This window comes from Etheostoma spectabile, chromosome 2 (assembly GCF_008692095.1).
Source record: "Etheostoma spectabile isolate EspeVRDwgs_2016 chromosome 2, UIUC_Espe_1.0, whole genome shotgun sequence".
NCBI lineage: Eukaryota > Metazoa > Chordata > Actinopteri > Perciformes > Percidae > Etheostoma > Etheostoma spectabile.
The window spans coordinates 23,318,565-23,346,076 of record NC_045734.1 but is presented as its reverse complement, the minus strand read 5'-3'; the positions used below and the strand labels follow the sequence as shown (position 1 = coordinate 23,346,076).

At 42.1% G+C, this 27,512-nt stretch overlaps 1 long non-coding RNA gene across 1 annotated transcript; it reads right to left on the bottom strand.

The window, feature by feature from the left end:
• Positions 1–540: 540 nt before the first annotated feature.
• LOC116707172 (uncharacterized) lies at positions 541–23,048 on the bottom strand. The gene is made up of 4 exons (XR_004336415.1): positions 22,997–23,048; positions 12,144–12,147; positions 12,091–12,097; positions 541–552 (listed from the first exon to the last, which is right to left on the bottom strand). It is a non-coding gene; the product is annotated as an uncharacterized LOC116707172 (long non-coding RNA).
• Between the last annotated feature and the right edge of the window lie 4,464 nt (positions 23,049–27,512).

Sequence of the window (27,512 nt, the reverse complement as noted above, 5' to 3'; positions counted from 1 at the left end):
GTGTGTGTGTGTGTGTGTGCGTGTGCGTGTGTGCGTGTGTGTCCAGCAGGGAAAAATAAACTATGTGCTCTCCTTGTCAAAGGCAAGGCCCCAGGGCTGTGGAATATCTCGGACACAGCTCACACAGGGAATGAAATCAAGCAAAGGAAGAGGGAGGAAAAAAAGGGGCTTCTTTCCATATGGCGCATGGCTGAAGCATGTCACTGTTATGTAGACGTGCACATGCATGCTTCTTTGTATGTGTGGGAGCAGATATTTATAGGCTTTTACATTGTAAGCAATACTTCATGTGTTGACGTTGATACATGCCTAACTCATCTAATATTTACATCAGCGTCTGTACATTCATAGAAAGATTTTTTCTTTTTTGTCATATGCCAAAATGCATGTGCTCGTGTGCACAGAACAGTGACATGCTTCAGCCATGCGCCGTATGGATTGAAGCCCCTTTTTTTTCTCCGTCGTCCATTGCTTGATCTCCCATGTACCATATGCACACACACACACACAGACACAAAAGTTCATTTTCTTCACTGTTACTGTCTTGTAAAACTTTTTGACAGCCACATTGCTGAAAGACATGAACTCCTGTTTCTCTGTCTGTGGGTGTGTGTTTTTCTTTGATCTGCAGACATCTCACTGGGTCAGAACGTCTTCTACATCACGAAGGGAAACAATTGACTAAAGAAAGAAAGGCAGAGTTGTCATACATCACATATCCTTAGAGGACCGACTGATAAGTGTGAATACTTGTGTTGAAATTGTACAGATGTGTGAATATGAACTGCAAACTAGTCACATCATCACATCAAAGATACTGTACAGTGGGGGAGGAAATTCTCAGTTTTTTTAAGTAAAAGTAGCAATCAATCTGTGACATTTAAATCTACACTATGTGAAAATCAAAAAGTAAAAGCATTCAGCAGAGAAAGGTTGCATGTGTAAGTGATGTACTGTAATTAATTATATACAAATACTATGTGTGCAAGTTGTAGTTAGTTGAGGTGGAGCACATTTGAAAAAATTGCATGTAATGTTCACCATGTGTTGTTGCCATAAAATCTTAATTTATATGTAAGTAACTACACAACCCAAATGTGTGTATCTATAGATAGATAGATAGATAGATAGATAGATAGATAGATAGATAGATAGATAGATAGATAGATAGATAGATAGATAGATAGAACAGAATATGTGTAGGCTCATTCAGCAGGAACAGCGGTTTATGGCAAACATGCATTAGCTATTTGAATCATTGTGACAGGACGTATTATGTAGCTAGGTGGCTCTATGAATTAGCACTTGAAGTGCTTCTTATTGCACCTAAGGAGATAAGCAGAAGGCTAAAGGCCCTGATTGAACTTTACAACATCTTCGCAGTAAAATGCTTTTTTAAGTTTTTTATTTTAAGTCTTAAGTCTTTGAGATCTACTCTATATTGGTGCAGTGAGTTGAGGTCATACATTAGTATTTCTAGTATTTGAAGCCTGTTATTGTAATTTAACAAACAATATAAAATTATAATGTGCTCTGTTTTGTTCTATACCACTGATAACTAATCCTTGCTACCATGCCACCACTGTAATCCTTACTGTGTGGTCTGCTAAATAATGGCACAATAAAGACGGACATTTCCGACACGTGTGGCAGTAATGATGCTATGCAAATTTGCAGCAATCAATCTTGGCACTGAAGTGGTTAAGTTTCAGAGGGAGTAGGAACAAAAAGCCAGCCATATTGGCAGTGCTGTGTGCCAAGTGGTAGTCATGGCCCCTGCCCAGCCCTCCTATTACGAGGCTGGCAATAAGTTGGCCTGCCCGCTGGGGAAAACAGGGAGCTGACACCAGGAACATATGCAGCAACACCTGATTGCCGTGCCACCACCACGGACCCGGCTGCCAGAGAGCACAAACACACACACACACACACACACACAAACAATGCTGCAGGGAGATACTGTAGCATGTATTATAATGATATGTCCGTACACTCTGGATGAATACCTGCAGTCAATATAAAAAAGAGGTGGACAAACATTTTTTCTCGTCATCACTCATGCTACACAAATATTACGCCCAATGGACACACACACACCCACCCTGACTTACAGAGCAAACCAGCAAACCCATTGGGGATTAATTTCCTTATTCAGAGAGTGTGTATGCCAGGCTTGGCTGGTGTGCCAGTCGCCCGCGGTGCACCACACGCTGCCATGCTGTGCCAGCAAACAGCACTGATGCCCTCCATTTGCAGTGTCACATATATCAAACGCATGCTGCTATCACTTACCCCTCAATAGTCTGAACCATGCCAGCCTCACTGTTCAAATGTGTGTGTTTGTGTTTAGCATCTGGCTTCCTCCACTGCTATGTACTCCGATGGATATTTGATTGACGACAGACCAGTATAATGTCATGATTGAATGTGTGAAAATCTGAGTGAATGAAAGTGTTTTTGAGATTATCTGTGACCAGACACTCACCCCGCTCTGCCTCAACACAAACTGACATTTCTTGGGATTTTATTTCCCGCCGTTTTATAGAACTTTATATACCAATTTACAAACCAATGGCCTTCTTAATAATCTCACACACACACACACAAACACACACAAATGCACATAAATGCACAAAATTGCATACAGATTTGTCTACCTCTCTGGTCGGTAAACCACAGTCAGGGCATCATTATGGAGCCATGTGTTGTGGAAGGAGGAAAGCTTGAGAGAAGAGGAGGAGAAGGGGAGGGTGGGGGACTTTTTAGAGACTAGGCCTGCATTGTCTGCTCCCTCTCAAAAGGTTTTACTGTTGTTCATGGTAACGTTCTGAACTGGATGCGACCCTACAGGTGTCCCTGCTCTCTAAATGTGTTCCCCAGACCCTTCACCAGGCCCCCTCAAGCCGCCCGTCTGTGACCCCTGACCCCGTGGACCCTGGGATGTATGGGTAATGGCAGGCTTGTCAATAAAGTTCAGGGTCACTAATAGACTTGCTTTGTTCTATGATTTCAGCTACCAAAAAGGAAAGGACGAAGGAAGAAAGACGAAGGAAGAAAAAAAAATCTCACTCTAACCCACTGGCCGTACAGCGTATCTGGGTCTATTCAAATAGAAAAAATGGGTGTTTTTCATTGTAAGCCCTGCTTGCCTCTCCTCATCTTCTTCCATCTTCTTGCCTGGCTCTCCTCTCGTCTTTAACTCCAAAGAGGTGCTTGTGCGCTGGGCTAAAAGGTCTTAATGTGTCTGCATTCATGGAGCCAGACCATAGAAAGCTGTTTTTAACCCTGTTTACGGCCTTGCATCCATTTGGCCAGGAGTCCTTCACTCCGCGTCCCTCCCCCTCTCCATATCTCTCTCCATTTTTCAACCTCCTTCACTCTCTCTTACTCCCTTTCTCTCTTCCACCCACATCACTATCCTTTTGTGATAGGATATGAATGCACTTTGCTAGTTGATAATTACACTCTCCTTCTCTGCCCTTCTCTCCATTTCTGACAGTGGGATCCACAGGCAGTCCTTATTCAGCCAGTAATTTGCCTGTCCTCCTCATTCATTGAGAAGGTACAAATTATCCCTCACATGGGCACCGGCTATTCTTCCTCTCAGCCAGTGTGATGAGGACTGCACTAAAGAGAAAATAGCCAAGAAATTATGCACTTTGTATCTGCTCTAAGTTTTTTTAAAAGAAGATATTTGTGTTACAGAATTTCCCTTTGGGGATCAATAAAGTATTTCTTATTCTGATTTCTGATTTTGTTCAGAAAGTACAGATCTCTACTTAATATGGTAGGCAGATGGAAAGAGGTAATAATTGTAGCATTTAATTGTGCAGTGTTTAACAGCATAAAATAGGTAATGGTGATACAGGCATCAAAGAATTGATTTCAAACAACTATTTTTAATGTTTTGACCGTATCAAAAACAAAATGTTTAGCCATAATTTAAGCATAATAATTACAGTCCACGATTCAGTCAGCCATCTTGACATACTTCACTGAGATTATTCCTGGCATTACAGTGTCCAGGCTTGGGCACATTTGGACATTTGCTCCTCATTGCCTTCTCATCAACACCCATAGCTGAGGTCTCACCGCCTCCCCAATTGCGTTTAAGCCTCGTCCAAAATAGTCAGAGTGACAAACAGATAGTTAGCAAATGAAAGGATTCCAGGACAAATTACTTACAGGACTCTGGTTCCTTGCGAGCATTTAATGTCTGCAGCCATTTATATCGCCTTTATGAGTGTATAGTTTTGTCAGGATTTATGGCTGGATATGAATTGCATACAGCATAACACCCTTCAAGGCTGAAGTGTTTTGAATCCTTAGACAGGCTTGGTTTATTTCGGCATATCTGTGTGAATTTAATTACAAGTGCTTTGCTCAGTTAAGAAGTATGACAGCACCACGGGCCATTTTGGTTATTTATTTATGGGCTGCGTTGGCAGGGTAGAAGAACCTCATTGGCTGAGAGTGGGGTTCAAGCAGCCGGTGGCGATTACAGGGCAAACGTGACCACTGGACAGACAGAAACTGGCCCAGGAAGTCAACAGGAAATGCTTTTTTAAAGACCATAATCATGTTTTGTCAAGTAATTACAGAAGGAGAGAAAAAAACACGACAACACATGGTGATAATGGGACAAAGCATTGATCGTAACTGTACAGAACAACGCCTGATAGTCATGGAGGGACAATGGAGTACAGAGGCACCCATTGTTCCTTGACTCAATGAACTATGTAGCTCATTAGGTGGAGCTTCCCAAGATTAAAGAGATGGATATAAGCGGAGGAGTCAAGGCCCAGGGGTAAGAACTGGGGGGCAAAAATCGACACTCTGCCACAGCAGAGATGATCCAGCTCCAGAGCCCCTGACCTCACAGCGGGCTGCAGCGTTTGATTTCTCTCCTCCTTTTTTCATCACCACATCAAGAACTAACATTGTTTCATCTTTTTGCATATTATGAGAATCCACCCTGTCCTTCTCATCTCTAATAAGGTCTATCTGTCTGTTCTTCCTTTTTCCCTTCCTTTTCTTGCTCTCTTACAACTGTTGTCGTCTGCTTCCCTGTAAGGGGTCCGTAATTGATGGATTTCATTGAAAGGTATAGGTGTTGCATGTATATCTGCCAAAAGCACTACGCCATTGATATTCTCCCCCAGGCAAAGGAAGAGAGAGGGAGAGAGAGGGATAGAGAGGTGACCCTGCTGGCTGAGTGGCAGTGGCCGTCATGCATAGCATTTCTCAAATGGATGGGGGGGGTGAAGTGGGGGGGTGGGAGGGGAGGGGTGAATGTCACTTTCAAGTGTCTCCTCGGCACTCTCCCTTAATGAGAGATGGGTTCTGCTCCACAGACAGCCAAGGGGACCAAGCAAAGGCCCTCCCCGCCTCCTCCTCATTCCTCCCCTCCACCCCTCAGATCTCCAATCCTCCAAGGAGCTGACAGCTCGAAGATCCTCAAGCCTGCATCTCCTCCACCTGCACAACCTCATTTCCCCCATCATAACAACAACAACAAAGGTAGGAGGATTTTTGTTTTCTGGTACTGTCCCTGTCTTCACAACATGCACATCCTCCGTACATCAATCTCAATCTAAATGACCCCCACTTCTATTTCCTCTGTATTGGCTCACATCTTGGCTTCCTACCTCACTCTTTTCTTAAGTGAGGGACGCACACTTATGCTATTTAACTAGCCCAGCCAGTGATTCATCCATTCCAGCTGAAGGGAAAGGTGAGAGTAGAGATCTCCCTGGACTCCTTGCAGCCCCCATCTGTCAGACGCACCCGGCCCACTGATTTACATTTACCGCAAGGATTTATGGGATGCCCGCCACAAAACGAGTCGAAGCAGCAAGAATCATGGGGCGAGAGACAGAGCGGGGAAATTATTCAAAGCAGTGATTATTTTGGGACGGCCATTACGCATGCACACCTGATCGGGGGGTGTCACCCGTGACTCCCCCCATCCACCATGATGGAGAGGGGCCTCATCCATGCTGCGCTCTCATTTTACCTGGCTTGCATAAAGGAGAATTCTCTTAGGCACCAGGAGAGCCTACTAAGGCTAAATTAGGCCCCCGGACAGGCAGAGGAGAAGGGAGAGAAGAGCAGATGAGGCAGTTATGTATGCACAGGGGATTGAGATGAGGGATACTGGTCAAATTCACGATCAATCTTAAACCCAACGTATGGTGGCTATATATTCACGAATGAATATTCCATGCTTTCTGTGCTTCCTGCATGGGGTTATTTTTACATACTAGGCCAGATTCAAAATGCATTCCAGTATTTGGATTTGAACTTCAAATCTATAGCATTGCAAATCACTAAAAACTAAATGCAGCAAATGGTCATAAATGTGGGAATTTCTGTATGTTTAACGGATGACATTTGCTAGTCCACCTGCTCCCTCTGTAATTCAGAAGCCCAGAAAATGTCACAATGACAGCCCTCCTTTCAACATGGCTCTTAAAGCTCTGTTCACTTGCCATCGTCAGCGAGGATCATCACTTATAGTCATTACTTACAGCACTTTGCAGTCGGTAGCTGAAAAAGGTTAGCGTAGCCAAGTTTGAGCACATGCTCCACTGCTGTGGCGTTACAACTGAGGTCAGCTTAACTGCAACTCTCAGCCCTCCTCCTTTCTCCTCCTCTCCGCTCCCTGTCTCCCCGCCAAGTTCATTACCAGTGGCCCCCAGGAACGACCTGATTTCAATTCAGACGCACTTTGTTCAATTGCCCTACATGGAAGAAGTTACCGGAATGGGGCCAGTTGATTACGCTCTACCACCACTATGCTTACTTTATTTAATGCCCAAAACAGCAGACAATTTTAAAAATCTAGGGCAACTAATCATGAGGCTTTTTTTTGTTCTTCTCCTTCTTTCATTTGCTGCCTTATGTATCCATTTCTTCCACGTGTTACTTTAAACACACTGAGGCAACATGCTGAAAATATTTCACTTCAGATACACTTACCAAGTGTCTGAGTAGTGTCAAAGAGCAGTTGAGAATTGGTGATTAGCCGTTAGCAATTAGCTGACCTTAAGATGAAAGGAGCAAGGATAAGATCTTGGCTGTAGTGATGAGGTCAACATAAGAGACCTCTAGCGAATGCCTTGACCTCACAATGACAAAGAGATGACTTCAAATCTACACTGAATGATAAGCAGCAGGGCTAAGCTGTAAGTGCCAAGTTAGCAGACGTGGTGTTTTAGAGAGTGGTTGTTATTGAGTCTGCCACAGGCATTTTCCTTCTCCTTTCATGTTCTCTCAGTGTAGGCAACGTGGTCTCATGAAATTGTGTGAGCCTGATGTATTTAATGACAGCTCTAGCTTGATTTATGTTTTTGCACATGTTTTTCCATCCCTATAATGTACTGTACATTTTGACTATTTTACATTGGTTTGTTATGATAAAAGTCCAACTCGTTTACTCCCATACACAAAAATACATACAAACAACTGTTCCAAGTCTAAAGACCTTTAAAAAAGTGGAAAATTTTCTATATATATTCTATATATTTTCTAAAATTGTGTTTAAAAATATCTGTCTTATTTACACTGAATGCCTTATGTTACATACTCATTTATTATATTAAACATTGTGACATTTTAGAACATTTGTTGAAAATAGTTATTTTGTAGGACAATGAAATTGCAATCCTCGATGATTTTTAGGATATCAAACCTAAATTGTAATGCTATTTATGTTCTGCATTTTTAGTCATTCAAAGTATTCCCATTCTTTAATTACCTTTCTATGTAGTAGTTTCCATTTTTAGAGACTGATTTCACCAATCTGACCCTGGATTTAATTTGCTTACTTTGAATGAAGGATGCACCAGTTGCTCTTCTGTTGTATTTTTATTAAAGTGTCTTCCAGTGTTTGCTGCACCCAGAGATCTGGTAAATGTAGTAAGAAATACTGATTTTAAAAAATGTTCAAGATATTTTCCCATGAAGTTGTCAAGTTTTGTCAAGTCATGATCAAACTTTTACCAACCAAGTTACTTTAATACCATAACCCTCAAACATTTCATTTTAGTCCTTGCTTACCAAAATTGCTTTAGGCTTTATTGCAAAAAACCTTCCTCTTAGCTACAACTTTTTAATGTGAAGATAGAACTACAGAGTTATTCTTCAACATTTTGGGTAAGAAGGAAACAGTCCTTGTAGCAAGGAGTCTGTGTGTCAGAGGAACTGGGGTGTTTTATTGTGCCTTTCTATGGCCAAGGATGGGATCCCCTTACCTCTGAGACACATTAGCAGGCACTGCAGATATGGATGGAGTTCAACTCAGAGCAGTGCAATATGTCTGTTTTACTATGCACTCTTTTCCCTACTCATCAACTGCCTGACTGCTTTTTAAGGGTCTTTATGGAGATGAAAAGCAGACTGAGAGTCACTATTTGAATCAAATTCAAATAGTCTTATTCGTTCTATGATAGTCTTTTTCCTGGCAGCGAATGATAAGCTTGCTGAAAACAGCATGCTCTTTGTGCCAGCTGATCCCGAGATGATGAGTCGTTTTAGCGGGTTCAAAGGAAAGTTGATTTGCCCCCAAAACACAGAATCCTTATTTTGTCTGTTTGAAAGAAGAACACAGAAAGAGAGTTGACTGTAGTCCATGTGTGCCACACTAAGTCTCACAGTGAAAGAGGTGTGAGCAAAGCCTACTGTCAAGCTTAAAGAGGCCAGAGGGAGAAAAGCAGCTTGGACAGTAGAAGCGCTGGACTAGGTGGGCAGATTAGTATCAGTAAGAATTCCTCAGAGGGATGAAGTGATGATGGAAAGTCTGCTTTGCATTATATCCTCATATGTTGCTGCTGATTTAAACTGAAAATCATCACATTGACAGATTAAAGAAACATAGCACATTAACCCCCACACAGAAAGTTGAAGAAAGCAAGGTTAAAACTGTTAGGGACACTAAAACGGTAACATCCAATGAATGAACAATAACGAATATAAAGGCTATTAATCATGATTAGCACATTCCCCGGCGCCCAGATCCCTTTTACTATTGTCTTTGTCACACATGGTGGTGTTGAATATGTGGCATAACATATGTGGGAAATATTCTAATGTTTTTGTGGTCTGACAGAGGAACCACCTAATCTGTGGGATAGCTTTCCCTCAGATAGCAGGTCTGAAAGACTCTTAATTTCCAATACGGATTCATCGGTTGTCAACCCAATTAACATATCAGAAGGGATCAGTCTGTGACAACTGTCAGAGCACAACCTCAAGACAAAACCACCATTGTGCCTGAAGGAAACCATACATGCCCTGCATGGTCAGATATACGGGTGGAGAAAAGGTAAGGCCCGACATGGGGTGAAGAACCAGAGAGTGCATTTGTGGGTGTAAGCATACAGGTGCATGTCTGTTCAGAATATCACTGCAGTCACATAAACATTTGATGTGCATGTGTCTGTGATCATGTACACATTTCTCTCCTCAGTCATCTCTGCAGCAGAGGCCAGTGTGCCAGCAGCACTGATGGTATTTGCTGTGGGTTCGCGGCAGTGTTGAGGCTAAGTGCTGGTGACAAACAGAGATGCCTGCAGGACTCTTCAAACGTCCATCCTCACACAACATGAAGCGTAGAAGACCCGTAGCCGCTCTGAGATGGGATGCCAGTCTAAGCATATGTTATACAGAGACAAAGCACCAGGGAAAGACAAGCAGGCGAGAGGGGGACGGGGAAGCAAAGGGGTTAATGCAAGGCATGATAAGGGAGACAAACAGACAGGTAGACAGGCAGACAGAGAGACATATATGGAAGTATGGGTGAGAAAAATAAGAAACAGTGAGGTGGAAGGGGAGAGTGGATGTTGAAAGGGACAGAGAGGCTGTGCATGAAAGGAAGGAGGGAACGAAGGGGGTGAGGGGGTGAAGGAAAGGAGGGGTGACGAGAGGGGAGGAAGTTTGAAGTAAAACTGTTGGGACATGTGTGACATTAGGACATTGGGGCCCTAGCAGGAGTTGTGTCATTGGTTTATATGACTTGTGTGTAGCCTGGGTGAAGTAACGCGTTGTAACAGTGGTGGAATGGTCACTGTATGTCACTGCCCTTTCCATCAGAAGCCCTTTAATAACATGTCAAAACATTTCAAGGGACAGCGCGCTAAAATGTTGCTGATGACTAAAGGTCCCTCGGCTGACAGACATTGCTTTTTTGATCAAGAATTAATACTTTAAGTAGCAATAAATATATCAGGAAAACGTGTCAAATGTACAGACTCAATATCCCTCTAAAAAAAAGAAATCTTGGCAATGGAGGCATATGTGTTTAGTTGCTGTAGGCTGATGAGACTGAGCAGGGTCCTTCAGCCTTATAAACAAAAGTCCTCAGAAGAGAAAATGCCAGGGTATCCTAGACCCCCCTACCAAGAAATCTGACTTGACAAGAAACAGATACAGGTTCAAGCCTTGGCCTCCACGCATTACTGCATTCTTCACCATTCAAAACAAAACATCAAGTGGTGTGGAAATGTTGACATTTTGTCTTGTGTTGCACTGAAAATTAGTCACACAAATAAAAAACAAGGTAATTCAATTATTCACATCATAAACAAGAAAATGGCGTGCATCATGGGAAATGTAGAGCAGTGTTTTTGGAACTTAATTAACCTTCTTGCAAGCCTACCAACTTTGTGGAAGTACTGTACAAAGCATACTGTAGTTACAATATGGCATGTATGTACTTCTGTTTGTCTTAGTTTACTTTTTAAATGATCTGATGAGTGTCTTTTTGCTGCCCAAACATAACCACACCTTGACAATAATTTAGTTGCCACTCACAGAAAATGAAGACATGTCATGTGTGAATGTTTTGGGAGCATTACATACAGTAGAGCGATGACAAGACATGACCAATGCACCTAATTTAATACACTGATAAGTTCATCACAGTGGGACAGTGGGAAAAAAAAAGTGGAAGTTTTTTTTTTTTCACCTGAAAAACCTAATTCTCTCATCTTTGCTAATGCTAATATAATTTTTCCGGTTATGTACAGGTAACTGATGGCTGGATGCACTGGATGCACTGGATGAAAATGACTTGACTAGGTCATTCCGGAAATGTAGGAAACCACCCACTCATGTCAACAGGACAGGTTGGGGCGAAACCGAAAGGCAGAAAATACGCTAACCGCTACAGATGATGACTAAATATAATCAAATAAGTTAAAGCAACATTTCCATCATAAGTGAGAATTAATTTAGCATGTTTTTTTTTTAGGTGTTTTCATCTAATCACAACACGTCAGCATAAGGACAGGAAACACAACTGTATTTGATTGTAACTTCAAGAAGAACAGAGCAAAATGAAAAGACAAGATAAGTCTGTAATGACATTGTGGGTTGTGAAAAGTAAAAACAAATGTGAGGGCAAAGGGGGTGAGCAACCCAATGTCAGATAAGCCAGACTCCAGTTGTAAATTGTGAATAGGCCTTGGGTCACACAGTCAGCTGAACCGGATATTCATCCTTCAGGGTAAATGTGAAAAAAAAGGGTTAGTGAGGGGAACAGATAAAAGAAGACGTTTCAAACTTTAATAACTTGAGAGAGCACTCGCTATGAGGATTAACTCTTTGTTCTCTAAATACTCGCTGATCAATAACCAGCCAGCCCTTACATCTTTATTCACAGAGAGCTCTAATGCTGCTCAAAAGATGGAAATAAGAGCAGAGCCCCCTATTCTGCTCTCTCTGTGTGTTTCAAGGTACAGATACATTATATTCCTGTCTCCCCTTTCTTAATCTGGCCTGCATTTATGTGCAGCATTTGTTTGTGTGTGTTTTTATGAACATGCCACATCGGGTGAGCGGAGATCATGACACCTAATGGATTAGAGGCGTAACAACAATGGTGCTTTTTAAAAGGACACACATAAAACAAAATATACATATGTAAAGATATACTTTCCAAAATGACTTAGAATTGGACAATATAAATAAACTAACTGATCTGGGTGACAGGAGCACTTCAAAATTGCAGATAAGTAAAAAGTTAGAATAACAATAGTGGCGCGCGCTAAACATGTGTTTGCCTCAGTAATCCTGGGGCCCCACTCCCACATCCTGGCTTCTTAAAACTAATCCAACTGTAAACAAACAACAATCTTTGCAACACATCTAATTATTAGAAATATGACAGAACAGGAGAGAACTCACAAGAGGAGGCAGAGAAAACAACAGTTTTCCTCATAAAATGTGTGTCCTCATTCTTCCCTCCCCGGTGGTAGACTCCCACAGTCCTTGGGCCTTTGTGTCTGTCTCCTCTTTATGAATAGAGGCTTAACTATGGCCTGAAGCAATGCGTCTTCTGCTCCCTCATTGATAGCCAATGCATTATTCATTTATTTTCATCATATCATCAGATGTGCCTAAGCTTCACCCAGTTATTTTTTGGGAGGGGCATTTAGTATTATTATTTCCTACGTTACTTTTCAGAGTGCCACGGAACACAATCACACTATTCAGTCATTCATGGCCTTTCAACTTTATCAAGACCCCAGCTGAGATGAAAGCCAGTTTATATTATTGATAATCAGAGGGATTAGCTTGCAGTGAAAGTTAAGGTTAGCCCCCCGATGCCATTGGTCAATGGTAGGGAGCCAGTCCTTTTTGTCTGCTGAGTGCCACTGCACGCTACCCTCTTATGTGCCGGTTAGATGCTTTGGGTGTATGCAAAGACATGAGAAATTATGTTTAAATCATACATGCGTTCTTAATGGTTTTATTTTCTTTCTTCAATTCATTGGAACTTCAGCAGCCAAGGCGAGCAATGAAAAAGCTTTTTTTCAAACTTCAGCAGACAAAACACGAGTGGGCCAATAGGTAAGATGAGGAACAAAGAGTTTGAAACTCTATATCCTGTGTCCACAGCCCTGTAAGTCAGCGCCCTGGACCGATTATCCATAGCTCTTTCCACTACCCTTCTTTACTTAGAATGAAAGACAAACAAAAAACCCAGAAGCAGCTGGCTTGCTTGCTGCTTCTGTATTAAAGCACTGCTTTTCTCTCGACCTTCTCTTCATCCAGTGCCCACAAGTCTCCAGCCTTGACCATACATTATCTTCCAGGCTCAATGCTCTTCTTCCTCCTCTCCTTTTTCCTCCTCTCTTCTTTTCTCTACCTCTATAAGAATAAAGCACTCCTAATGACTGTAGGCTCTCAAGGGCCTGCTGGTGCCCGGGTACTCGAAAGTGCATGTGCAGTAGAAAGGGGGGCACCTCCTCCTTCTCTTCCTCCTCTTTTATAACAGGTGAGAATAGAGGGTCAAGAGGGGTTAATGTGCTGAGGTTTGGGCTATCACCATGGCAGCGAACATGTCGAATACCAAGGTGTATGTCCTTCCTTCCGAAAAGAGAGTTTTATTTGTGACTTGTTTTTTTGGCCTTTGGGTTCAACTTCATTTTCAAATTGTAGGTTGAAAAGGTTTGGCTTTGACACATTCAAGTACGTTGAGGGGAAAAAGAGGTACTTCTGATGAGCTAGTATTAAGGAAACCTTGTCCAATAGTCCAGCAGAGAGCACTAAATTACCCGAAAGTTCCCAAGTTCCTCTTCAAACACCAGCGTATTTGTTCCTCCTGAAATCCTGGTCAAGGGCTGAGGTCACTGGATAGGTTCAAGGGAAGATAACAACTGGCCAGTCGTTTTGAGGTTCAGGGGTGCAGCAGTATTGTACACACACACACACACACACACACAAACACACACGCACGTACAGTAGATGTTTAAAAAATACTTTTACCTTGACAAGTGAGGCACAGAGACACTTTGCTTAAATTGTGGGAAGCAGAGAAATTGTTTTCCGTGATGCAGACCTTAGAAAAGTAATCATTAAAGCCCTGCAAGGCACCATGTGCTAATTTAAATTCTGCTTATAAAATAAATTAGCATGCTACTTTATTCTTTTCCCCTCAAACTTGAAACAAATGCAGGCAAATCTAAAATAATTAATTTCAAAGGATGAGAATTAAATAACATTCCCATCTAAGCATTCCGATGCAATTTGCATTTTGATTTCTGCGATTTCTGCACTTTTTTATTTTTCTCCCTCTCGCTCTCTCTCTCTCTCTCTTTCTTTCTCTCTCTAAAGGTTCTCGCTTTAATATCAGAGTGGATCAAAAGCCTTTCATTAAGGTTTTCTGCACTCCTTCCAGCATTGTTTGGCTCCTAGGATAACAACAAAGTGCTTTCCCCTACTCCAGGGCCAGGTTAGCAGAGAAGAAAGGAACGGTTATTCCTGGGCTAAGTTCACATCAAACACAAGGGACTCCAAGTGAGAGAAGATGAAAGCGCCAGGCCTGACCCGGAAGATTAGACCAACACTGCTGCCAGCTCTGCAGCACCCAGGGGCCATTCTCACTCTGGGATCCTGCCCCTCCTCTTCATACAGCACAACGGACTTTAGCACAGAACAAGCCCAGAAGAAGAAGAGAGTAAAATATGAGGAGAGAAGGAGATGAAGAAGCAGACAGACCTAGAACAGAGAAACAAAGATACAAAGAAGCAGAGCAAGGCAGACAAAGAAGGAGAGAGGGAAAAAAGAAGATAGAAAAATGCAATATAATTGCAGGAGTGTAAAACTATCCCAACCTACTTTTCTCGCCTCTGCTGCCGCCTCCTCTGACAGATAGTGGTGAGGCAAGGAATAATGCAGATTATCATAATTGCTTAAAGTGTGTGTGAATATTCATGATTTCTCCAGCCTTATTATAGCAACAAATTCACACCACAATGAATGTAAATGCATTGTGATTATTTTACACAGCGTAAGCCCCAATTCTTCTGCCCTTCTGTCTGTGTTTGTGTGCGTGTGTGTGTGTGTGTGTGTGTGTGTGTGTGTGTGTGTGTGGACTGCAGCTGTGGGTGTCAAGGTTGGGTGCGATCTCTAACTGGCCCTCATCAGCTGGCCAAGCTGCTGCCATGCATCACATAGTGTACAGAGAGAAGAAAAAGTGTGATGTGAAAGAAAGGGGTAAAATGGAGGAACGAAAGAAGTGGGAAATTAGGAGGGAGTACAAGTACAACAAGAACAATGTGACTTGTGAGCAAAGTAAGCAAGGAAGTTTGAGAAAATATTGTGGGAGAAAGTGATTGGAAAGAATTAAAAAAAGAAGGAATGGAAGGGTTTATCAGAGCAAAAACTGCATTTTACCCTCATGGTTAGGAGTTTGTAGAAAGGGGAGAGGGCTAAAGAAAGAGGGACAAAGAAAAACAGAATGCGGATGAAAGAAAACATGAGTACGGGATGTTGAGGTGTTGAAATTGGGGTACTAAGGCGTGTGTTTGGGGCACATGGGACACACAAGGCACATTGCGTTATTATATCAAGATCCTCCCCACTCAACTACAAACACACACACACACACACACACACACACACACACACGCACACACACACACACACATACACACACACACAGAGGCCCCCTCCTGCTCCTGTGCCCATGCTTCTGAGGTGCCAGATGGCACAGGACAAACCCTCCTTAGGGGAAACAGTGTGGTGACCCCTCCCTCTCTCACCCATACTTTCTCACACATTGAAGACACATGGAAACAAAGATGGGGGGGAGGGGGATTGAGGTTATCAGTGATGCCCATCAAAGCATACACACACATACACACACACACACACACACACACACACACACACACACACACACACACACACACACACACACACACACACACACACACAACCTATGCACGGACTTACTCCCAAGATGCAGCGATTTCAAGGCATGCCATGACATATTCTGAAGCAGGCAAAGACTTTGAATAGCTCCTCAAAAATGTGGCTGGTCTGTGGGCCTGCCTCACGGACAGCGCCCTACATCAAACATTAGCTGCCTTCACTTTGCCACCTGAAGATGCTATCTCATCTCCGCCTGCATGGTACACAGTGACCCGCCCTCCCAGACCTCTGCAGCAACAGGACCTAAGAATCCTGTCCAAAAACGTTCTTAAGGAGTGGCTGTGGTGGTTATGGGTGAACGGTCCAGAGAAAGAGAGAGACAGAGATAGAGGAGATAGGATGTTCAGGAATGAATGTGGGTGAAATTACAAGAGCTGAAGCATATTGATGCTGCTGATGGTGGCCATGTTAATCAACGCACCTCCATGGCTTATGTCAAATAAGTGGTGGCTGGGAAACAGTTTCACAATTTGCCTAATGTAATAACACCAGTTAAATACAAATTTGTTCTTATGTTAATAGTTTTGGCCATCATTTTTGTCAGCATAATATTGCATCAAATTAAAGGTTCCATGTCTTTTTTATTATAAAGCAGGTCAAGGTGCTATTTTAATCCAGTGACAGTATCAAAATGCTCAATCCACAGACAAATGCACACAGCCCATATCAAGAAATGGTGCCTTAATGTCAGGATATCAATATGGTTGTGATGAACGTGCCGCTACAGTGCTGCCACAGTCATTCCCCGGCTCCAGTGATTGTGCATAGAGGCCGAGAGCACAGATGCGGAAGACCTGGAAACACTGACCAAACAGACCAGATGCTAAAACAAAACGTTTTAGACAGAGAGTGGATACAGGTATATTTAGACAGTCAGTATGAGAAAAATATAGTGTTTTTTTGAATATTAAAGCATGTAAACATGTTCTAGTAGCTCTTGAAAATGAGCATTAATGTGGGACCTAAAAATGCTGAGATCTGAAAGTGATAACACTATAGGTGTGTCAGGGCAAGAAACACAAGTGGCTAGACGGGTTTTAAAGAAGCCAAAGAAGCCAGATTGTTTTATATATTTGCACGCCCAAATCCTTTTTTACAGCTACAAGTAAGGACATCAAAACTGACTTAAGAGACCAGTCTGTAAATTGCTTTGAATGTTTACAACAAACAGTTTGGATAATCATTTTATTGTTTGCCCATGTTTTCTGTTCCAAATAAGTTCTGCTGACTGATTGCCTGGCTGCTTAGTAATGTCCCTGTTTTCCCAGATCTCAGCAAATTAACTTGGAAGAAACAATGTTATTATCAAGTTCAAATTGATTTGGGCCCACAGAGTCAAATGATGAACCACAGTCAGTGTAGAATTAACAATGTCCAGCTAATTCATGGTGCCTAACTACTCTAGGGCAGATGTATTTGAGGGTAGCAAACAGCCTTACTTTTATCAGCAACGTTTCCATGCATGGTGTGAAATGCTTCCACACATTACTTCTCAGATAGAGTTTTAACAGTAGCGTAGTTTAATGAGGACAACAGAACATGTACTGGGTCGGCAGAGACGGAGACTTAGAGTGCATATAACAACTTTTGTTAGAGTCTTGGACTTTTTGGGCTCATGTAATGTGGGTTTTTGAATTTGAACACATTATTACAGATTAACTATTTCATTTTTCTCCATATTTAAAAGGTAGCTAAAATCAGGATTCTTCAATTTTAATCTCTTCTAAGCCATGCAATGGTATCTGGCCACACTTACGTACAGCCAAAATACCTCTGTCTTTCCACGTCTAAAGAGTGACCTATTTGTTTTCATCCCACGCCTCTCTTTCTGCGCGCCGGCTTGGACGGAAATACTGGACTGGGAGGACAGGCCAAGCCATCCCAACGGGCTCCACCACTTATCACCATCGTTCCGAGATTCCACCAAGATTCACCTCCTTAAGAATAATCTCACCCAAAGGCACAATGGAGCATTGGGAAGGAGGGGGGGGGGGCAGATTATTTAGAAAGACACAGGGTGGGTAAGGGATAGTTTGAGGGGTAATGAGAAAGAAAACAAAGAGGAAAAGGGGGTGACGAGAGAGAGAGAGAGAGAGAGAGAGAGAGATGCGGGATGGAGAGACTAAAGGGAGAGGGAAGGAGGAGGGTGGAAAGGGATGAAGGGCAGAGAGAAAGCGAGACGAGAGGAAGTCTTTTGATGTGTTTCCCTCGCCAGAGCGGGCATCAGGGCGATGGCGGATCCAAAGCTGGCCCCATTGCTTGAAGGGACTGACTGGTTTATTAAACGCTCCCTCCGCCCCCATGCCTCCGAGCATGATGGGATTAATGCTGGCATAACCCTTTACTTAATTCATTACAGGGGGACGCCGGCTAATTTGATTTGATATTATTTTAATAAAGTTCTGTGATGATTTGGAAGATTGTTTCAGGCTATCAGAAATAATTTTCCAGTTATTACTGCCATTCAGGCAAGTCCTTTGATAGCGGCAGTCAGTCTTGGTGTGTGCAGAATACATTAGCTGTAAGTGCAAGTGCTTTAGCTACAAAGCTACGAAGAAATACTAATAATGAGACCACTCTGAATTGCTGAGTGTTGTGAAATGATGTTCAGATGTGCTGTGGCCAGGCGCCATGTAAGACAAACATGACAGAAGAAGAACAAGAAAGGGAGAAAGAGACAGAGCAGAGTAGAGATATTCTGTATGCACTGAGCTTACACATGTCACATTTTTAAATCTCTTAGAGATACATGGTTGCCTTTCAGAGGAGCACCAGTGCTTTGTGTTATTCATGTGGTTATTTAAGAGTCTACTGCTAGCGTGGGTGTCTCAGAACAAAAAGATGGACAATTTTGTTTGTCAGTGCACAAATGATCAGATGTAGAACATGAATAAAGAAGGCCATGCTACAGTGTTATCCTTTGAAATCAATAATAGTTTGATGTACATTTTTTTCAGTATTTGGTACATGTTTGGTATATTTAGCATATTCTATTTCTGTGTGTTTTCCTTAGTTTGTACAGTAGGTTTAGTAGAATAATTAGGTTCTGAATCTGTCTGAGTAATATATTGGTCCCTCTGTGTTAGAATAATCCTGTTTTCCACCAAGGCTTTTGTCCACCTCATGTCATGAGCCGTTGCCAGTTGCATATAATCTCGCCACTGTCTCTTCACCTATTTACATATTCCTCAAGATAATTGGAGACACTGTAGATGTCACACTATTTCCTTAAGCCTGCGTTCTCCAGACCCTTGGAAGAGAAGGGAAAGAAGTGAAGGTTTGGGGGTTCGGGGAGGGGGTCGAACTGTTTGGTAGTGACAGTGTTTTTGTTTTGTTTTTTCTTAAACCCCAAATGACACACATTTCCCTCTGAAAAGATAAGCCCTCAGTCAAAGGCCGCGGGAGATGCCTGGGACCCTGTGAAAGAAATGGAGAATTACCTACCAGGGGTCTGGCATGAAGAAAGAGAGGGGGGGTGGGGGGGTGTAACCCTTATTCATTAGTCCGTCTGGGGTCCAAGGCGGGGTCACACAATGTGACGGTTGTTCTCCAGACCCCCAGACCCCAGCAGACACGTTTAATGGCCACCGTTTCCTCTCCAGACAGAGAGAGAAAGAGAGGGAGGGGGACGGAGGTTGGGGTGAAGGTGACAGAGGGGGACGGACTTTAAGAGACTAATGAAGGAAAAGGTAACGAGAAAAAGTGAAAACCATAGACAGAGAGAAAGTAACACAGCAAGATATAAGAAGAGGAAATGAAAAGGGGGGGATTTAGGTGGACCAGCACTTATTCATTGAGGTTCTCACTCAGAGCCATGGGAGAGAAACGGCCGAGCATTCCATCTCTGGATGCCATCTTCTCTTTTTTTTCACAAGCGTAAAGGTTCACAGGTCACAGTTTAGAACAATTATTGGGGTCAGAGTTCATGGTTATCGTGGGTAAGTGGAATCACACAAACGTGGAATGTCGTGGTCCAAAACAACTGCTCACAAAAAAATCTCCTAAAAGTGGATGGCATCCACTTTACATAAACACTTCAATTGCAATTGACATAACCATCTGTAAAATCCTATTCAAACTTTTATGTAACGATCAAGATCAACACCTGCAAACCAAAAGGGATCATGTGCAACTTCCCATCGCTTATGGAAATGGAATGCAAATCGTATGTATATCATGTATTTTTGTTCCATATGTGCACTTTAACCAAGGAATTTGATCAAGTGTAAATGTCAGAGGTTTTGGTAATAGCTAGCTTTCTTTAAGTTCATTATGTCCGCGGAGATACGCTGCTCCCTCAGTGGTGTGGCCCCAGGCAGAAATCAATGTCCGCAAAAAGGTTTTTTGATACCACTGCAAGTAATCAAGGTTACAGCAAAGGGCACGCATTAACACAATTTCACTGAACTATGCAGAGTTCATGTGCATATGTTCCGATATTAAATCAAAAACTCAAATGTCAAGTGTAAATGCATGCAGATTCAAGCAAATAGGGCAGAGATGCTGATATTGATATGACTGCAAGGCTATAAGGTATATGCATTCAGTTAATGATCAGGCAAATGACTGATGTTTAATATTAAGCCTGTTCCAAGAATCAATTATAGTGTTTATCATCTGTTATGAAGACATGAAAATCATATAACAATTAAGTTTGTTAGAAAGATAAAGTGTTTATGTTTGTAGTCCAAAACCATTCACAGAGCTAGACTCTAAACCATGGAAATACATATATACTGTCAATGTACAGTATGTCATGAAAATTAGCACATGCTCTGAACAGAGTTTAATGGATAATAACAAATTATTTTTTTATCTAATGGACTGCTTTTCTACCATTTACAAAAAGGTTTGAGACAGAATAAAAATAAATATAACATTAAGTACCCAGGTATCCTTCTCTACATCCATCTCCAGAGGCTCCCTCTTAGTCCCTAGTGTGAAAGGTAGTAATTTGTCACTTTACGCCGGCTCCAATTAGATTAATTGCATTAGACAGGCTAGTTTAGTGAAACCCCCTCCTCTGGAGCTGAGAGACATGGGTTTTCTGTCTTCTTTTCTTCTCTCCGTCCTTTATACGCTGTTTCTATCCCCAAAGGTTTTGGTCATGATCTTGAAAGATTTTGTGATCCACTGAGAAAGACAACATTATTTTAGAAAAACACTGTTATTTCTGCATGAAATATGTTGTTTTTCCAAGTGTAGTTAAACATCCAGGACACTAATGATTTAATTAGAATGACTACAATATTAGAGTTGCTTGATTATTTATCAAAACGGCAGTAATGAAATAGTGCAAAAAAGATACCTGCCCTAACCATTTACATGTCTCAACAATGCAAAAGCCCCCCCCCAAAAAAAAACACATGTTGGTGCGTGCAAAGCCTTACTTAACGCCGTTCACCTCTGCTGACTAGAGCAAGAAGATTAGGGGTCATGTCAGCTCCAGATTATTGGAGGATTTTACATTTATAAACCTGTGCTGGCTCTAATTTAACTGCACCTTCAGGGACCTTAAAGCGAGGCTGGAATGAGAGAAACAGATGTGGGGCCCTGTTAATAGAGAAATAGCAGCGCAGGGATGGCCCTGCAGTCACTTGAAAAGAGCCAGAAAAGCTGTGGACACACAGACATGGCCAGACAGGCTTGCTCATGCCCTCAAGTTCTGTCTCTTTGTCTCTTTTTTCTTTTTCTTGTTCTGATTTGTCCCTTTCCTCTCCACCACTTCCACACAGTTTCTCTCTCAGTCTCCTCTTTCCTCTCTTGCCACTTCCTCTCCCCTGCCTTTTCTTCCCCCGTCTCCTCTTCTCAGGTGGAGCTCTGCTAGACCGGGCCGAGTTTCAAGCCATGTACTGCTGTGTGGGTTCCTTGCCAAGCGCTCAGCGTCCAGGGATACTCGCCTGGCACTGGCACACTGGCTGGGGCCCAGGCCTCTGTAGCTTGTGCTCTGGTCAGCTGGCAGAGCAGCTGGAAGTTAAACACCTTGGACTGTGAAATCAAAGGCATTGCAGTGATTTGACTTGTTCGATCTTTGCAGGATATAATGCCACAGAGTCCTGAGGTGAAGAAGGATGAAATGGGTTGAGATTATGGGATGTGAGATATTGTGTCCTGCTGCTATTGCCGTACTTTTCTGAAGGAGAGACGGTTTTAGCTACAGGATAGTTAGATCACTGCAGGGCAAATAATATTGACCGTGAAGGAAGTGTGAACTGAGATAAGGCACAATATTCTAGCTATTTTCCTGGTCAATATTCCTGGAAATACTGATCCCTTATTTGCTCGTCTGCTCAACCTCTGTCCATCTAAATCTCTGTCTATATCCCTACTTTGGGTTTTCAGCCTAAATTGGGTCAGAGTTTAAAGGGATCTGCTTCCCATTTGAGGGCCCTCAACCATCACCCTGCTAATGACCGAGGGCACTGGATTCCTCTCCCTTTCGAAGTCTGACAAATCTCACGTTGGATGAACCAGCTACCACAGAGAGGGCTGTGCAACTGCAGATTGCTGGGTTACAGAGCTGCCTGTATATCCATACACACTAATGAACACTATGTTTTGATATGCTTGAGAAAATGCCCTGTGGAGTTTTCTCGTAAACAAAGACAGTAATGTTTACAGTGTCTCTCAGCAAATCTTATATTTTGCAAATCTCATGTGCTGCTCTTGGTCGGACCGGCATGTAAGAACTAACTAACTTAATGCAGGTGACAAAAATAATTGTGTTTTTTTCTGGAGAAATCATAAATGAAAATAATTGTGCATTATTATTCTAAAACAAAATGGCACAGGGCTTGATGGACAACAGTGCCCTTGCTGTCCGTGTGAATGACATTCAGGGCTTTTAAGGTGACCCAACAGTATAGAACTCTTGGGGACCTTACAGGAGATGGAAGCTACAGATGGACCGATTTATTGGCTGATATTAGCTCATAGCAGGTGTATCATATGTGGCACATACTGTATGTCAGCTGATGAGTAACAAGAAATTGCAGAAGAGAAATCCAAAGATTTGATGTCATTTTGAAATTTCAAAGTTAGAGCGCTGAAGGATGTACTATTTAATATGGGCTGATATTCAAAACGATTATGTAGCATCAAACAAATAATTGCTGTATAAAGATATAGAGTATGTGGAGTAATAGTGGCCTGAGGATTAAGTCACACTCCCTCTGTAAGTGTTGTAATCTGAGCTTCTCTGTTCTTTGTTTTGATAGTGTTGACAGTCTGACCACACCTGCATGTTAGTGCAAGTGTCCGCGAAAAAAGTAGGCACTTCACGTATTGGGGAATGGTCTGTGAGAGCTGTGTGGAGGCAATCCCATATTCTGTCAGTATTCTGAGTACAGCCCATTTAAAAGCAAAACTTTCAGCTTGGCAGATAGCGGCTGAAAAAAACTGTGCTGTTGAGCAATGTGCTGTGCAATTTTCAATGTTTCACCTAATGCAGAAAAGCTGTTCTTTTAATCATGGCATTCTCTGTCTGAGAATGTAATTCAAACCTTACGGGCAACGGTTAGCACAAACTTGGGACATTGTATTGTGTAAAATTGTATACATTTATTTTTTTCTTCTATTTTATTGTGTTTCAGTGGAACCATCCGGCTGAGCAAGTCTCAAACTGTGGTTGATATCCCTTTAGATCAGCCTACTCATAATGCTTCTGGCAAGTTATCTTGTACCAAAACTGAAAAACTGAATCAGACTCATCCACATAAAATTACTTCCATAATGTGCCCCATCTCACACACACACACACACACACACACACACACACACACACACCACACCCAGGACCTACACCCACCCTTGTCATTCAGTGGCTTGGTGTGAGAGGGGCAAAGCGGTGCCTCATCAGTGGCCATCGGTGGTTCTTGTCATCTGGCACAGATGGCTGAATAAGGACATGCCAGACAGAGGGGGATTCGACGCAAAGGGAAAAAAGGCGGAGGGGGAGGGAGAAGGAAGAGGAGCGAGCAAAATATGGACAACGTTAGCCAAGCACCAGTGGGAGCATCACATCTACCGCTTCCACATCCGTACTGCAGTACTACACTTTTAATTGGCTTTGAACAGAATCAGAGCAATATTACAAGCCAATTAAAGCGATCGGGACAGATTGCCAAGTGATGAGCTCCACTGCGTAATTGAGAGTGTGAAGTGCTTGTCGCCTCTCTCTCTCCCTCTCTCTCTATTTATGTCTCTTTCTCTCTCTGGGTTCATCTGAATAAGAGATGAGACTGCAGAGAACTGAAACTAGTTAGCGTATTAGTGATGTCACTTGAGAACCCTTCATCATTACTCTTAGAGCAGGACGCAGTGGATTTGGGTTAGAGAATTTACTGCACCGCCTAGCCGTTACTGAGTGAGCCCGTGGTGCTGATGAACCATCATCAGAGCAGACAGCGGACATTAAAACGGGAAACCAAGGCTGTCTCTAGACCCATCTATTCAAGTTTGAGAGATTTGTTGTTTAATGATTCTCTGTTTGTTTGATTTCTGCAATCCTCCTGTGATTTGATGCTGGCTGTGTGTTTTTTGTGGCTTGGTTTTGTGTGTTGGTGTGTGTTGTGTGTGTGTGTGGTGTGTGTGTGTTGGTGTGTTGTGTGTGTGGTGTGTGTGTGTGTGAGATGTGTGTGTGAGGAGAGAAGAGAGAAGAGAGAGAGAGAGAGAGAGAGCGAGATGGAGAGAGAGAAGGCAGAAACACATGGAGAGAGAGAACAAGAGAGGGAAGGGAGAGAGAGAGACGATCCATGAGACGCACTTTAATTTGTTCTGGGAATATTGTTGTACTGGTGCAGTCCACTGTAGCACTGCATGCCAAGTTTGCTTAATCATGCAAAAAGAACAGAAAAATGCATTACAGATGTCAGACTGCGTCCCGACAGAGACAGAGATTTGACAAACACTGCGAGAAAAGTGGTGCAAAATTAATTTTCGTAGCGTTCAGGTAGATTTGGTTCTGTCACCAGAAGAGGAGTTTTGCGACTGATATTTAATACAATAGCTGAGAATTCAGCAATTAACAAATGGTCTCTTTCTTCCTTTTTTATGCATGAGGAAGGAAGCCAACTTTAATAGGAAATATAATAGCGTAGAAATGAAATCAATAAAAACAAAATATGTAAACTGTTATTTTGTAATTTGAAACGCAGTGGCCCTCGTTTATGAAACGTGCGTAGCCTACGCCTGTAGGATGGGCGTACGGCGATTCCTATGCAAAGCTCAGCATTTATCAATTTGAACGTGAGCGTAGGCTGCGAAAAAATATCACATCTGGTGTGACCACTGGGGGGGAGGGGTAGGGACGCCAGGAAAAGTTTGCAACATTGTTTTAGCCTGTTGGGTTCTGCACAACATTGCGCAGGAAAACAGGGTGGCATAAATGTAGTGACGGAGCCAGATGACCCACTGGGGGCTATACAAAGGAGACAGGATATTACTCCTCGCTTTAAAAAGGTATGGTGTTATGTTTGGCAATGATATTCAATACAGGGAACATGACGATGCACAACATTTTTATTTATTCTTCAGGTTTTCGTTTTTATTTTAAAGTGTTGTTAATGGCCACAAGTGAAAGATTTATTTCTGCCATGGACGACATATTCCAGCTTTTTTTTTCCAGCCCTCTCCTGTCAGGACAGACGGGTCAGGGTTGTTCAGCACGGGGGGGGGGGGGGGGGGGTGTCCTAACCAGCGCTCTCCCTCACAGCTGTTGCCTGGCTCTGATGAAAAAAACACGAAAAAAAAAAAAACACTGCATAAGTTCCGCTAACGTGTGTTTATTTAAATATAGGTACACCGACATGTAGGCCTAAGAGATTGCAATATAAACCTATATATTACTATTAGGAGTATACATAGGCTACAGTATGTCAAGGATGTTTAAATTAAATAAACTTCAGCTGGGGTCTGATTTAATACAGATACACTGTTGACCGCATCAGTAATCTCTTTCTATTCCGCATTCTTCCTACAGCCTAATACCAGTTGTTAGGCTGCAAAATAGGACACACATTACTGCAAATTAAACTGAGATGTCAGGGTTTCAATCTCTTAAAAGTGCAGCTTCTTAGCGGGATTACGTCTCACCATGTCGTAAATAGTAGGGGCGAGGCCTCAAAACCGAGAATATACTGGAGCTGGTGATATTTAATTTACGATTATTTCCAGATGCTGCATTCATCAATGTACGACCATTCTGACGCTCTGATTGGTGTGATACAAATCTCATGGGAAGTCTGTCGTAAAAGGATTTCTGCGATCATATCTGCGCTGGTTTCTACGTTAGGGTGATAAATGAGGGCCAGTGTGTATTAGATCAAGACTATACAATACATTCCCTTTAATAATCAGATTTTATGCTTTCATTAATCGTTAACAATAGTAATGGGAAATAATTATAATTTAAAAAATAATTATTTTATTTCATATATTTCAGGATTTGAGGAATTGATAATGTCAATTGAATTTGGTGCAAAGCTGTTACAACATGATCCTTTAAGATTCATAGTATTTCTTTTACAATGTAATCTGATAATCTTAATTTTACACTATCCATGCAATGCATTTGTAATTTGGCCTAAAAAACAACAACACAGCATTAGTAAACCTTTTGGTAGACTTTCATAATGCCCTCGCATCACTGTCAATCACATCTTGACAGCACCATGTGATGTTATGTCTGTGAAACAATGTGGCAGTATGAAAACAACAAGAAAGTTAAGAAATGTAGGCTACTTAAGTCATCAGTGTAACTAGTGACAGCACAGAGTCGTCACTCATGACAAAACCACATTTTTTTGTGCTGCTGTTGGTTGAAAAGTGCAAGAGAGTCTGAATCCAGGTTCGACCTTCCTGCCACCACAGAATTCCATGAAATTATCAAGAACTGTGAACACCGCATTATGTGGTGGTGACACGGAATGGGTGAAAATTTTGTGTGGCCACCACGGAAAACAATGCCAATGTAAAGTCAATGAGAAGATGCGGAGCATTAAGAGCCACTACGGTAGGACTTTCACCCGGGAGACCGGGGATGGTGTCCCACGTGTCACGTTTCCTAAACCAAACCGTCGCTTTCTTCTTTTACTAAACCCAACCGTCCCATCGTTGTCCCGCGTGTCATGGAAACGTTTCCCCAACCACGACTTTTTCCTTAACTAAAGAGGCCGTGTTCATTTCATGGAATTCTTCCGTGGGCCCATCACAGAGTTTTTGGCAATTCAGTGAATCTTCCACAGAATTAAGGTAAGGGGCCATGTTCATATCAGGGAATTCTGTAAGATCCGGTTGGATCAAGAGGTCTCCAGACAAACGACTACAGGACACAATACAAAAAATTATGGGAAACCATCTGGAAAGCTTGCACTGTTTGCAAAAATAAACCCTGGTGTTGTCTTACCGTCAACCATCAACTTGTCCTTCCTGTTTAAAAAAAATAAATGACTTTTTGTGGAGCTTTTTTTTATGCTTTTTTTTTTTTTTTTTACGTTTTTGTCCAAAGCTTTGTTATTCATGGTCAATTTTTGAGTTAAAAAAGCATGAATTATTTTGACTAATAGTTAAGATCAGAGGATGTTGAGTGGATAATCAGAGACTGGTATACAGTATGTCAAAGTTTAGTCAGGATATACGCTTACCGTCAACCATCAACTTGTCCTTCCTGTTTAAAAAAAATAAATGACTTTTTGTGGAGCTTTTTTTTATGCTTTTGATGTTTTTTTAAACGTTTTTTTCCAAAGCTTTTTTATTCATGGTCAATTTTTGAGTTAAAAAAGCATGAATTATTT